The sequence below is a fragment of the Chelonia mydas genome, chromosome 5, assembly GCF_015237465.2.
Source record: "Chelonia mydas isolate rCheMyd1 chromosome 5, rCheMyd1.pri.v2, whole genome shotgun sequence".
Classification (NCBI taxonomy): Eukaryota; Metazoa; Chordata; order Testudines; family Cheloniidae; genus Chelonia; species Chelonia mydas.
Genome location: NC_051245.2, coordinates 97112381 through 97127514, shown reverse-complemented (window position 1 = coordinate 97127514; position 15134 = coordinate 97112381). Strand labels below are relative to the sequence as shown.

Below are 15134 nucleotides of genomic sequence, written 5' to 3'. Positions count from 1 at the left end.
TGACTTCAATGAGAGCAGGATAAGAGCCTAACTATACCACACACACTTACAGACATAACAGTAAATGAGAGAGAAAGACCAGTAATAGGGTCATTTTCTCATCTTTGAAAAAGAAAAGAGACAGTTTATAAACAATCCTACTTATGCAGCATATATTTCTCTTCCCTCATTATTTATTACTAAAGGCATTGGTACTAATTTGCATATTTGCTTCTTAGTTCATCTCTTCCCGCATCTTATACCTCTGCACCTGCGGTCAGAATCCTCTATTTTTGACCCTACAATCCAGAACAAATTGTGATGCCAGAGCTATGGATCATTTTCTGTTCCCAGTTACATTACTGTAAATCCACCGTGCAGGTCCATTGAATCATTTTGGATTTAAACTGAGAGCAGAATATGGTCCTATGGCTTCAAGTAGAAATGAACTAAGAAACAGATTCTGTTTAAAACCAATGTACTTAAGTAATGAACTACAGGAAAAGAGAAGCCTAGAAAGTGACATAGTGGAATTGTTTCCAAGTAGACTACTGTTTCTAAATAGAATATTTTTCAGAGAGATCTTCAATGTCAGTGAAATTTCAATTTAATGCACAAATAAGGTATCTGATAAGCACAGAACAAAGAACATGTATTAAATACTATGGGATATATTATTCTAATGGCTTTGATTGTCAATTGACATAGCTGCAATGAATTCAACATAGCTTTCAGTCACTGACATAATTTCAGGCTGGGGTGCAGGCTCCGGGGTGAGGCTGGGGATGAGGGGTTTGGGGTGCAGGAGGGTGCTCCAGGCTGGGACAGAGGCGTTTGGAGGGCGGGAGGGTGGCTCAGGAGTGTAGGCTCCAGGCAGCGCTTACCTCAAGAGGCTCCTGGAAGTGCAGCACGTCCCCCCTCTCTGGCTCCTACACGGAGGTGCAGCCAGGCAGCTCTGCTGCGCTCTGCCCTGTCCACAGGCGCCGCCCCTACAGCTCCCACTGGCCATGGTTCCCAGCATGCGGAGCAGAGCCCCCTGGCTGCCCCATGTGTAGGAACAGGAGAGGGGACATGTCGCTGTTTCTGGGAGCTGCGCAGGGTGGCCCCTGACCCTGCTCCCCAGTTGAAGCACCGGAGCGGGGCAAGCCCCAGACTCCACTCCCAAGCTGGAGCTCAAGGGCGGGATTAAAATGGCTGGCGAGCCGGATGCGGCCCACAGGCCATAGTCTGGCAACAATGCATTAGTGCAGGGGTGGGCAAAGTTTATAAACTTGGGGTCATCAGGAAAGAAATGTTACTTAGGGCAGAGTTAGCTAAATTTAGAACAAACAACACAGATAATGCCCTTCACTTTCACTAATTTCCACCTCAATGCTTCTGGATGTCATTGCTTAAAAGCATAGTCTCCGCTGCTATTCAGAACCCTCTATGATGTTGTGCACTGCTGGTCTGTTCATTACTCTGAAAATACTAATGCACTGAACTCTGTGGGGCATTTCTACCAGAGCTTCTAAAGTAAGCAATTAGTGAAAATGTACACAGAAAATACATAATAATTACAATCCAAAAAAAACTAAATGTTTACATGTGGGACATTACCTTTAATTTCAATTATTTTAAAGCAAAATCAACTAACTGTTTTCCCTAGATGTTAAATCACAATGCATCTTCAACTCATTGCTTATGGGTTTTGATGCACAAAGAGAAAAATTAGCCAGAGATTCCTTGAAAATTATTTTCATTACCTACATCCAAGGGCTATGTAGTATTCTCACGGTGATACTACATCCTCAGACTTTCCGCTTGTAATTTTGAATAGGGATGTAAATAGTGTTTTTAAAAAGTAACCGTTTAAACTATTAAAATTGTTAACAGTTAAACGTTTAACCAATACAAGTTCACAACACAGGCACAGGAACTACGGGTGCAGGGGGTGCTGCAGCACCCGCACATTTTATGTGGGGCTCCGCTGCCGGCCCGGCACCTGGAATCCCAGCTGGAAGTAGGGCGGTCTTCACAGTAGTCGTAGTAGCCTCAGCCCCCTTACCGTTTACTGAATACATTACCAGTAAGACTGATGCTTATCGGTTAACCAGTTAACATTTCACATCCCTAATTTTGAATACACTGAACCTCATTTTTAGACTAACAGACACCATGAATCTGAAATTTAATAAGTTCTAACAAGTGAGTTTCAAATACTGTACCTGGCTGAGTACTCATGCCAATTTTTGTGGCTTTACAGTCATTTTCCTGTTTTTAAATATGTTTTTCTCTCCACTGTTACTGTGTAAAAGACCCACACAAACAGGTAAAACTGACTATATACAAAGTGCTGTCAAATGCACTAAATAAAACTGAAAAAAAGACCCATGCATATCTTTGAATGATATTAATCTTGGTTGTTATGAACAAACAAAATCAATCATGCATTTTCAGACAGACAGGGTTTTGGAGTTGATAATGTACCCAGTGGTGTTTTTCAATCACAAAATACTCATAGAAAAAAATGGCTAATCCTACAGTGCATGATACATGAAGGGTTAATATGCATAACCCCTTTAAGATTTCCAGAAGTTGTATACTGAACAAAACTGTAGGCCACACCTTGATTTTCCAGACTTAACTTCCTCAATTATGGACCACAATCTAAGGAAGATATGGCATGTGTGAAATATGATTGAAAGACTTAATATTGTCAATAAATAAAAATATCATATGAAACAAGTTACCGCATTCTCAGTGAACAGACTCCCACATCACAAAAACCACCACCACAACAGGTGGCAAACTTGCTGGCAATCTCAGTGGAGGGGCCCAGGACAGCGTGGGCCAGGGAGACTGAACTATCCTCTCCAACCTAGACGTGATCCCTCCAACGCTACCAATAATGTGGAAAAATTTACCCTACTACTTCTGTCTCCAGTTATTTGGTTTGGCAACCTAAATAATTTCCTACAATGTTTTAAAAGGCAAAAGTGGAGATTTTAAACAACTATTCCTGTGTTATTTGCATACTCCAGATTAATTCTGCTTTGTTCTGAAGTATGCAACGTTTCACTCTCTGTTGCCTTGGAACATGCAACACCCTCTTCGGTGCATAAGAAGCAAAAACCTTATCAGAATTTTTGTTAGATTACTACATGCTTGAAGAAGAGGTAAGAAAAATCAAGTTGCTCCATTTTTTAAAATGTTTATGGAATTAGCCAATGTAGTAAAATGCTCTAGAACAGTGGTTCTCAAAGCCGGTCCGCTGCTTGTTCAGAGAAAGCCCCTGACGGGCCGGAACAGTTTGTTTACCTGCCGCATCCACAGGTTCGGCCGATCGCGGCTTCCACTGGCCGCGGTTCGCTGCTCCAGGCCAATGGGGGCTGAGGGAACGGCGACCAGCACGTCCCTTAGCCCGCGCCACTTACTGCAGCCCCCATTGGCCTGGAGCAGCAAACTGCGGCCAGTGGGAGCCGCGATTGGCCAAACCTGCAGACGTGGCAGGTAAACAAACCGGTCCGGCCCACCAGGGGCTTTCCCTGAACAAGCGGCGGACTGCCTTTGAGAACCACTGCTCTAGAACTATTTCCTAATTTTTTACTAGACCTGGTGCCAAGCCAGCAGCTTAGGTGTAGTTCATTACTTTACCACGCAATAGACTTGAGCTTGATGCTTACTAACTGTCTTTTAAGCCTGGACTAATAGGGCTGCAATTGCTCCAAAGGTAACGTACTCTGCTCCAGGAGCTTAGATACTATGGTGATAGGTAGCTACAAAACAACCAAAATAGACAGATGGCTGTGGGAAACTGCCACAAGTCACTCAGCGGAGAATCAATCAAGATGATTAGCAAGAGGCAGTGATAGACTCCAAAGAAATCTCCATAAGGCTTGGTTACCTAGAAGGCTTGGTTGCCAGAATACCAGAGTTTAAAGGGGTGGGAATAAGAGGAGGTGAGGTGCAGCAGGAAGTGGCAAGGGAGAAACTCAGGGCTCCAACAGAATGACTAAGAACTGTCCGCAGGGATGTGAAAAGACAATTTGAGTTACCTCTCAACACGATGAAATTATTAGAACTACTCAATGTATTAAAAAATTAATGCACAAAACACAAAGACAACAGTGACAAACTGAACATATTTAGTAAAATGTACTGTCCCCACCACCTGGAGAATGCCCATAGGATCAGAGAGGCTAGGGCCAGCAAAGCTCTCAGCTCATCTAATCTGACCCCTTGAGCCCTACAAATCATTTCCCAACATAAACCCTAGTACTGTTTCACCTAATCTAGTTTCATTATAACAATTTCTCCAAGTGTCTAGTATGATACTCTCCCCATTTTCAGCTTTAGGCCATCATTCCTTGTCTTACCACATTCAGAAAACGTGACTAATCCCCTTCCACCCTGGATATTATTTCCTTGAAGGCATTTGTACAGTATTATCATGTCTCCCTTTAATCTCCTTTCATCCAGTCTATGTAAATTAAGCTCTCTTAGTTATTCATTGTATGTCCTCTCCTTATCATTTAAATTGCCTTTCTATACATTCTAAATTTTCCCATACTTAAAAAAAATGGGGAGGGGGAGGAGACAAGAGGTGCACACAGGACTACATATATGAGGCCAACAGGTGTTTATAAAAATGTTAGCGACACACACACACACCCCCCGAAGAATGCCACTGATTTTTTTACATCATCATTGCATTGCAAGATCCAAAATCCCCAATTAGATATCTTTCTGACCTATCTGTACTATTGCACTCTCCCTTAGACAGAATGGAAAGTCCTAGTATTTTAAATAAAATGTAGTAAAGTTTTAAAATATATACATAAATCAAGACAACAACAAAAATAAAACAAATCACATCTGCACTTGGATTCTAGAAGCAAGCAACCAACATTGTTTCAAGAGCAACACTAAAATGGAAGATAATTTACGAGATAACAAAAGGCACGTAATTCATGGAAAAACCCAACAATTGCAACTCCGTATTGATATCTGGTGACAAAGGTCTTATAAAAAACACAGTGAAATCATCCCTGATTACAGACAGCAGAGATGGAAAAGACCTATTAGGTCATTCAGTTGAACACTATTCTTTATAGTATTTTCTCCAGTGGTCTGTACAGTCTAGTATTAAATTCTCTAGCAAATGTTGCTTCAACCAATTCCCTAGGGAGATTATATCACAGTCTAATACATCTCAGTCAGGATGCTTCTTCCCCACCCAAATATTTTTTCTTTTCTGAATTTCATCCCACCATTCCTAATTATTTCTCCCCTACACATGTCCACAGTTAAGTCTTCCAATCCTTTTAGCAGTAGACTGGGACTTGGGGGGAAAGGGGATGTGTCTAATCAGCCTAAACCAGGAGTTCTCAAACTGGGGGTCATGATCCCTCAGGAGGTCATGAGATTATTACGTGGGGGTCACAAGCTGTCAGCCTCCACCCCAAACTCCACTTCGCCTCCAGCATTTATAATAGTGTTAAATATTTTAAAAGTCGCACTCAGAGGCTTGCTGTGTGAAAGGGGTCACCAATACGAAAGTTTGAGAACCACTGGCCTAAACATTCATTCTTCTCATACATGATTTAAAACCACCCTATCCTCTAAACAGACTTTAGAAGAATATTCCCAGACAAAAAAAATGTTATAAAGATACAAACCAAAGATTATGGATACAAAAGAATACATCCCTTTTAAAAAATTAAGTATTAATAGAATGTTAAAGTTTAATGCAAGACAATTAGAAAGTTTGTCGTTAAAGTTCCAACACCAATTTTAGCTCAGCCCCCTCTACCCTTGGCCACCTTTCATCTACAAGCCAAACACGCTCAACAGTCGATATGTAAAAAGCCCCTAAATTTACCATAAGTCTGATCTATTGCATATCTGAATTAAAAGAGTTGAACAAAACTGCTTCTTTGTTGATGTTCTAACCTAACACCACCTTTCCAGGGGCAGGAGGAGCTCCAGCATTACTGGAAGAGCAGTAAGGCCTCATGAGCTAGGTATCTTGTTTATGTAGGGGTTTTGGGAGAAAGTGGAGCTCAACCTGTCTGGAAACATGGGAACTAACCCATTCTGTAAGGGTCAAGAGGACAGAGTTGTGGTTTCCAGCCCATACTGGGAGCATGCACAGTGCAGTGTTTTATTTTTCTCAGCATTTATGCAACACTTACTGCTAAAGTATCACTTTACAAAGATTTAACATAAGCAAAGTAAAAGTCCTTCACATGGTCTGATTTGCTGCTTCTTTGCCCAGAGACACTTAGAGGGCTATTCCCCCCTCCTCCATGCCCTCTCTCTTCCACCTTTCTTTCCAGTTGTTTACACTGATTATTTTGGGAGCACTAAGCTTAACCAGCAAGTTTTACAATATGCAAAGGCAAGACTCTCTTTGGCCAAACTACTGTCCAACAGGATGGGGCTCAGCATGACAGTCTCTCAGCAGAACTGGAGGAAGGTCCGGCATCTGGGATGTAAACAATCAGTGAATGGCAGTTCATCTGCCAGTATATATGGTCTAAATCATGACAGTCGGAGTCTTTGGATTGAAATGGAAAGGTAGATAGAGAGAACAGGTGGAAACATGTCAAATGCCTACAGGCAGATTGTTGCCAGGGATCTAGGAGGTGATTGATATTAGAATCCTAATTACTAATGTTCTGACTTTCCAATATTCAGTTTCTGTTTTAAGCTATATCATTTCGCGACATTATTTTTTGTGAATTTCACTTACGTAAGTAGGAATAATATTCCAAATTCTGCTCATGACCACTATTATTCTCTTCTAAAACAGTACAGAATATCCAAGAGGAAAAAGGAGGTTTAGTAGACATTGATACATCACCAGAATACTGGTAGCAATCAATAAAATCGTGCCCACTGCAGTACCAAGCACATACACAACCACAGTAATAACAATGAAGGAACTTCCTTCATTTACCTAATAGTGCAACATGCCACATAGTTAGCATGATTAGACGACAACATTAGAAATGACGTTTATGTTTGTCACAATGGGATTCTCTTTTTCTACAAAGTCACTGAAAAAACGTCCTAACACAGAAAAAGTTCACACCATCTGATTCATCCAACACTCAAATGTGTACACGTGCTGTCCAGCTGGATATATTCCTCATTATTCCAAGGAACAGACTCTCTTTTATTTTGGATAGCAAAGCTTTACAGAGTGACAACCGCACACTGCCAACTCTTTGGCATGAAAAGGGACAAAAACATTCATTTAGACACATTAAGCCAGTGGCTCCCAAATTGTAGCCCATGAAGCAGGGCTTTTGTCACCATGGTGAAGTGTCTGCCAGTCTTTAAGCACTAATGCTTCTGTTCGCTGTAACCCAGTCCAGGACTCTTATAGGATTTCCAGGAATTTTTTTTAAACCAATTAAATGTAAAAAACAAAACAAATACAAGCAATCACCTCCACACACTTCTCTGAGATCTCTACAGCTTCTTGTGTCTTCCTTTGCCTAACTATTTCTCACATCCCCACTTCCTAACAAACACACTCCACAGGGAAAGTTTCCTACTTAAAAGTGGACATTTCAGGTCATATAGACAAACTAGGAAGAAGTTCAAGAGGCTGGAATGAGGGTAAATGAGGAGAAAGAAACATCCTCTCCATGATAAAAAAAGGAAAAAGGAAAAAACAATGATAACGCTTTGCAATCTGGGGGTAAAATTCTGGCCCCATTGAAGTCAATGGCCTAAACTCCAATTCTGAGGCTCTCAATACATTATGCAAGCATTTAAGCCTCCGAGAACCCTGCAAAGTAGGTAAGCAGTACCCCCATTTTACAGATGAGGAAAATAAGGCACAGAGAACTTAGCTGAGTTGCTTAGGTCCCAAAAGACATCTGTGCAAAGCCAGGAACAGAACCCCGATGTCCTACCTACCACTCTGGTGATTTAGTCACTACTCCATCCTTACCCTACCAGCAACTTTTTCACACTTTGTTTTGTTCCTGCTCTAATTCATATATAAACTCTAGCCCTAGCACTATACACTACAAATTAATTTTAAGTACTGTTTCTAACTTTCCTGGCTCCATTTAATTCTCTAATTTATCTATCTCCTCTTATATCTGCTGTCCTAATATCTCTGGAGTACCTGCAATGATGTTATGGTTCCAAATATAAGAAATGTAGAATAAAATGTGAATCTGTACTGCCTTTCTATCCCTAGTAGGTCACGGGCATTCTGCACATTTAAATGTTGTGATCATGTACAGCAATGGCTAGAAGGACCATTTGAAACATTTCTAACCTATTTCTGAGAAGCAAACTTGACAGCCAGTCCAAAGGAGAATACCGTGAGGAATGAAAAGTCAGATTTTTCATGCCATATCACTGGGTAAGGAGGAATAAAACTAGAGAAATAGAAGCTATGAGTAACAGATTTGTAGCTCTACTTTTGTTTTCTAAATAAAAGCTAAAAATTAGGGGACCAAGACTTCAGACCTTACCAAGCCTTTAAGAAGGGCCCTGAGGAGAGTGAAATTCAGAGGGAGGCTTGAAATCACTGCTGGTGGATTCATGAAAACTTTAATCCACCAGAGGGAGGACAAGTTGGAAGGAGGTCAGTAAAAGCTGAGGATCATGCTGTCCCACGGCTACACTAGCAGCTGTGAGGCATCTCTCTGTCATAATAGGGAAGATTCCTTTGTGGACCGTTTTAGTGAATGGCAAGTTTACTGAGGCTGTGCACCAAGATGAGGATATAGCCCTAACAAATATCTGGTATATAATGTCTATTTATTACATTATAGCGCTGTGGCTTACAAGCAGAGATAAAATTATGTCAGGCAGAACCTGAAAAAAAAAAAATCAGCTTATCAATGGCAAGCAGGAACTTTCCCTTCCAGGCATCTGAGTGTGGGAGGAGGGGGAAGAAGAGGAGACATTATTAATTATTATTATTATCTTAATCTTGCAAATATGAACCAATTCAGTGCTGTTTTCCTGAGTTTGCAAACAGAACCCTTAACTACTTCTACAGCTGCACCTATTTTCTCCAGCAGCAGCAGTTTGAAATTGGCAAGTTTCTGGTCAGTTCCACTCCAGCTATTCAAAACAGAGTGGGCACTAGTGAAACAGGTAAGAATCACATGAATTCACTTCCCTGTTGTTTGGTACAGATATCAGCATCAGCAAGAACAGGCACTGGAACTATCAATCTAGAGGAGAACCCAAAACACCAGAGGCTTCAGAAAGGTCAGAGTTCCATGTTCCTCCCATTATCTGTCTCTTACCACAACACAGATCCTATTTAGCAGACAGAGGAAATAGGAAGAGCTCAAATTTATCTGACACCTGCTAGCCAGGGGTTATCATGAAAGGGGGAGATCTTCATTAGAAAACAATCCAGAACGCTGCAACGGAGACTGGGTTTCAGCTTGGTGTGTTGCCCCTGCATCTCACGGATAGCCCATCCACTTTATTTGTATACCAGACTAACTAGGGGCTTACTCCTTGGCAAATCAGGGTGTGGGAGAGCTTTTTGCATTCTGATGTTATACCTGCTCAAGATGGTCACAGATTCCATTAATTTCATTTTTAAGAAGTTGTAGCCATGATGTTTGGGATTTTCCCCAGGAGACTCAGTGGGTGAATTCGACGGCAAACAGTTGTAAAGTTCAAGCCTAGGATGTATACTCCATGGGGCAGGGACCGTGTCTTCCCGCATGCTCCAGCACTGGCAATGTGTCTGGCGCTGTATGATAAACAGACTTGGCAGATTTGATTTTTTTTATATTTGACAGATTGATAAAAATGCTTAAGAATAAACTATTACATTTTCACAATTGCAGGAAATTACACGGGGTCAAACAATTATTTAATGACAGCAGATATTGAGATTTAAAAAGTTAAATCATTATAACCATTAAGGAAGAAATTGTCATGTCAAAATATACAAAGTAAATAACGTTACATCTAACTCGTAAGTTCTCAGACAGCATTTTTCTTACTTTTACTACTTGTACTTTTCTATTATCATGGATTAAAAATAAATAAATAAATCGAATCCTTCCAAGCCTAATGATAAATAGCAGCAAGTGTGGGAGGTAGTAGTTTACCAGAACACCACTATGGCAACCAAAAGGAACAGATGGAGGGGGTTGATTACACAAGGGGACATGACGTTTCTCCTAGCCCCATTTCCACGTAATTTTTATATTTTAACTTGGAGAGCAGGGTTGGATTAATAGAGGCAGGTCCCAGAGTGGCAATACCTATGCTCAAAACTAAGCACGGTTATCAGAGCACAGACACTCTTCTGGTTATTTGTACTAAAAATTGGGGGAAAGGTTTCAATGTCTGAAAGATAATGACCTTTGACCTAATATTTAAAATTACTGCATTGCCAAAACACTTGGTCTTTTTACCGGGATGAACACAGAAATTTTGTATAATGGGACTTAGACAAAATAAGGTTTAATTTTCAATAGCCTACTCCTTTTTTCAGTCTCACTCTTTTCTTTCCTTCAGTAAATACCCTGAACACAAATGATCTTCAATAGCACTGACCAAGTGAGGGACCCACATCAGTGTTTTATTCCATCTGAATGTAAACATTCTAGTTGCAATGCTATCGGTAAGTACTGCAGAAACACATACAAAGCCTTGAAAGGTCACTGATGTTTTACCCATTAGTAAAGTCAAATTCTCTGGGTTCTACCTGCTTACTTTCTTGAAAAGAAAGTAAATAAAGAGATACACCACAAAAAATATGTTTTTTTGATAGGATTCCCCTCCACAGAATCTGCAAAATACTGTAGCTGGACTGATAAACCCCGAAGCCTAATTTTCTTCCCACCAAACTACATTGGTGCTTTGCCTCTTCTTCACTTGGTGACACTAATGGAAAGCCCCTGGGAAACCAACATAACTAATGGCAGGTTTCAGAGTAGCAGCCGTGTTAGTCTGTATTCGCAAAAAGAAAAAGAGTACATGTGGCACCTTAGAGACTAACAAATTTATTTGAGCATAAGCTTTCATGAGCTACAGCTCACTTCATCAGATGCAGTCAGTGGAAAAGGTATTATGCTCAAATAAATTTGTTAGTCTCTAAGGTGCCACAAGTACTCCTTTTCTTTTTGCAGCATAACTAAGTTGCTAATGCAATTGTCTAGAGAAGTCTCTTCTTTGTACTATTTATCTTTTCTCCATAAGCAGTATATTCCCTCTTTCCATAAACTCAGTAAAATTCACTTGTTTCTTTCACGCTGTTCAAACTAAGGGTAAATGACTTTACAGCAAGTCACTTAAATTGTAATATTTTTGTACTGATGTACTAAGGGGATGCGAATTTAGCATTACTACTTTAGGTAAACTAGGCAACATTTGTACCCCAGATATTTGAATGCTACTGGGAACCACAAGCATGGGAAATTTTAAAAAAGTCTCTTGTCTGATGGGTGCCTAGGGGCACCTCTTCTGACCTGGTTGTATCTACAGTCTTCTGAATTTTCCAATGGCTTCCAAACAGGAAATGGACAATTTTCTCTGTTCAAGGGAATGATGGAGCATGTAAAGTATTCAATTCACTAGTTTATAGTGTAAAGATTTACACAACTCACTGAGAAAACCACTTTGGTCCTGGAGATTTGCCATCTGGAAGGTTTCTTATAGCATTTTAAATTTCATCTGTTGATATCTCTACTTCAAACTGTACTTTTGTCCTTCTATAGTCAGCAAGATTTTTAAGTTATCCTAAGAACTGTGTATTTGTGTTACAGTAGGAATTCATCTGTATATAATACAACTTTAAAAAATGCATTTGACACACATAACGATATCCTGGACAAACCTTATTGAGTGAAGTATTTTAGGAGCTCATTGTACAAAAATACCAATGTTTTTGAGGGATTGTATGTATTTCCATGGAGGAGTGGGACCACAGCCCTCCAGGAACTAAGAACAGCGAGGGGTGATTAGGCCCATTCACTCAAGTTGTTACACCTCCGGAGAGCTACCGCCACTTCCAGCAAGACTTCCATATACTGTTTTAAACCAAATTCACTAAGGAACAGACAAAGAATGGATTTTTGGTTAAACAGCCTGAGTTAAAACTGACTCAGGGCCTTCCTTCTGATCCAGCAAAAAGACAAAACCTCTGGGGGAAAAGGGGGCCCCAATTCTTAGGGAGGAGTTGGAAGTTTTTGGCCCATTGAGGCTTCATAGGACTTGCATGCTGGTTCCGAGCTGAAGCGGTGATGAACTTGTGATCACAGAATAAAATCCTTTGTGTGGTTTGAAGGACTAATCACCAACCAGAACTCCTACTGGAGTTTGGGTGATCTCTGGTAAGCTTATTAACATGGACGTAGGCTCTTTTATTGTTTTAATAAGTTTTCCTCTGTAATGCTTTCACCTTAAGAATAAATGTGTTTGCTTAGAAAGAGTTGTGTGGTGACTTACCGCTGGCACTGTCTTTTGAGGGGAGAAGCAAAAAGGCCAGTTTAGGACAGTCTGTCTTTTGCCGGGGAATAACACAGTAAAAGCAGGGAATTGTTCAGTCTGGAAATACCCCAGGCAGAAGGTAGAGAGACGTGTGTCTCCACCCAAAAGAGGTGACAGCTGAAGAGCCTGGAGCCTAGGCTGGGTGTCCTTGCTGGAATATAGAGGGTGAATACAGATGCAGTTGTCCTGAGTTGTGAAAGCATCTATTGTAGCTTTTTTTTAAAGTCAGTTCTTATCTTATATTCCTTTACTACTACAAATACAATGGCCAGGACATTTTTTTCCCCTCCAAAAAAATTTAAAAAAAAAACCTGGGGTGTATGACAGCAGATTGTTCCCTAAAGGCAATAATGTTGTCATTATGCAACTGAATTTCTTCAGTTTGAGCTTTATTTTATTGGGAAGTACCACTGATCATTTTTTTGCTGCAGAGATTTCAATTTCCTTTTGAAAGATGCCTGCTCTGCTAGAAGGGCTATTTCGGATAGTTTTCATTCCTCTAATGCACACTTTCTACTACAACTGCGTGGCAACTTCCCCACTGTCACTTAATTCAAAATATTGCTTAATATTATCCAAAATGTGTGGATACTTTATCTAATTTGGGCTTTAACACAGCACTAAAATCTCCTTTAAGACAGAATTCATTGTGTATTAGATAAGATTTATTAGTGAATAAATCTGACAGAAAATCAAGATATGCAGGAAGGGCATAGAGATAATGTCCCTTCTCACCTACAATGAGGTAACCATTCCAATGAGAACGAGTTGGTGAAGGGAAGTAGCCATAATAATACATCAGGTGGCATAGTATGCAGCAAATACATGTCCCAGTCCCACTCAGTCTTTAGGAGGAAATGTAAAGATAAGAATTTCTTAGATTCCCATCCCACAGTTAAACTGCTGAGTAACCGGTATTTTGCCACCTGAATGATTAAATGAAAAAAAGTCTAAATTTAATGTTTTTCACACATTAAAACTGTATACACTACCCTGCTGAGGGTAAAGTAAGAAGACTGCTTATTATAAGGTCATGGTTAAGGACAGAACAGGAGTCCAGGCATTAAAACTATAATTGAACCAACATTATTAAATATACAGTAATACTCTCTTAGTAGTTCCCAGCCGATTGTCAATAATAAAATGAAGCAAGCTAAAAGACAGCTCTCTTCCTCTCTTCTTTTCCCATATTCTTAGTATATTTCTTGGAAAGGAAGTTTTTCAAGACCTATGAAATGTGCTCACTTTGTTTAACATTAAATAAAATTAACCATGAAAAAAAAATCTGAATTATGTCACTGGAACCTTTTAAAGGTTAGGCATTATCAGCAAGGCAAGCCATGTCCTTGAGTGAGAGCAGAAATCTGAGTTTAGCCCTACTTAGCAGTTTTAGTCAGGTAGAAAGATCAATAGTAGGGAACATCAGGACCATAATGAAAGTACAGGATATTAAAAATGTTCACTGAGTTCTATCTACGTGAAAAGGATATAAGTGGTATTTTGTATAGATCACCTTATTCAGTACATAGGCTATATGGACAGCGTAGGCTCCTCTCAGGTCAGGACCATAAAAAGTTAGGTACTCATACAAATATTACCAGAGAAGTTCCCTATTAATTAAAATGTAATCACTGAAGCTAAGCATATACCATATAACTAATAAGAAGGATTAACTGCTTAAATCCTTCATTTAACAAATAGCATTGTAATTTTAATTTCATACCAGCATTAATTTAATACAAGAAGTTGCCCAAAGACTTTTTTTAACTGAATTTTTCTGCTCTTAAGTTCTTGCAAAATTCAAAACTTCTTCAGGGTTTTTAAACATGAAAGTTGATGTTTCTTTGAATCATCATGAGGGTTACTGAGACTAAGGTAATAAATCTAATACCCCGAGTACCTTTTTCTGTGTTCTGAATGAAGTCATCCCATTAGTTTAAGAAGGGATTTGCCAGAAGCTGGGATTTGGCAACAAGGGATGGATCACTTGATGATTACCTGTTCTGTTCATTCCCTCTGAAGCACCTGGCATTGGCACTGTCAGAAGACAGGATACTGGGCTAGATGGACCTTTGGTCTGACCCAGTATGGCTGTTCTTATGTGATAAAAATCCTGGGGAAATGTTAGCTTTTTCCTTTTGAGTAAGTAAGCTTTTTGTTTCTTTCCCCCTGGCAGTCTGTAAAATAGATGGCTTAACTTTAAAGTTTTGTAGGCTGATAATTATAGGTCAGAGGTGAGGGCCACCTCTCACAGCCACATTTAGCACTTTCTGGGCTATATTTTTAAAGCTTTTACTTGTTGTTTTGGAATCCATTCAGAAAAAGCAGATCACTGGTTTGGGGTTTTCCGTTCCTTCAATGAGGCTCAGAAGTCCTGTATACTGAGGGCTTGGCTACACTTGTGAGTTACAGAGTAATAAAGGAGCCCCAGGCGCACTAGCTCTCTACCCGTCCACACTGGCAAGGCACATAGAGCGCTCTGACTCCATGGCTACAGTGCTGCTGGTATTCCACCTCGGTGAGTGGAATAACATTTGCTGCGCCCCCACTGGAGCGCCGCGGCATCAGTGTGAACGAGGTGTTGCATTAGTGCGCTCCGATCAGCCTCCAGAAACGTCCCATAACCCCTTAAGTCAAGTGGCCACTCTTCTCATTGTTTTGAACTCGCTGTAGGA

The 15134-nt window shown here is 40.2% G+C and overlaps 1 protein-coding gene across 1 annotated transcript in view; it reads right to left on the bottom strand.

Moving 5' to 3' along the window:
- Positions 1-15134, bottom strand: part of APBA1 (amyloid beta precursor protein binding family A member 1) — a 148608-nt gene that overhangs the window by 116316 nt on the left and 17158 nt on the right. The window lies entirely within an intron of this gene.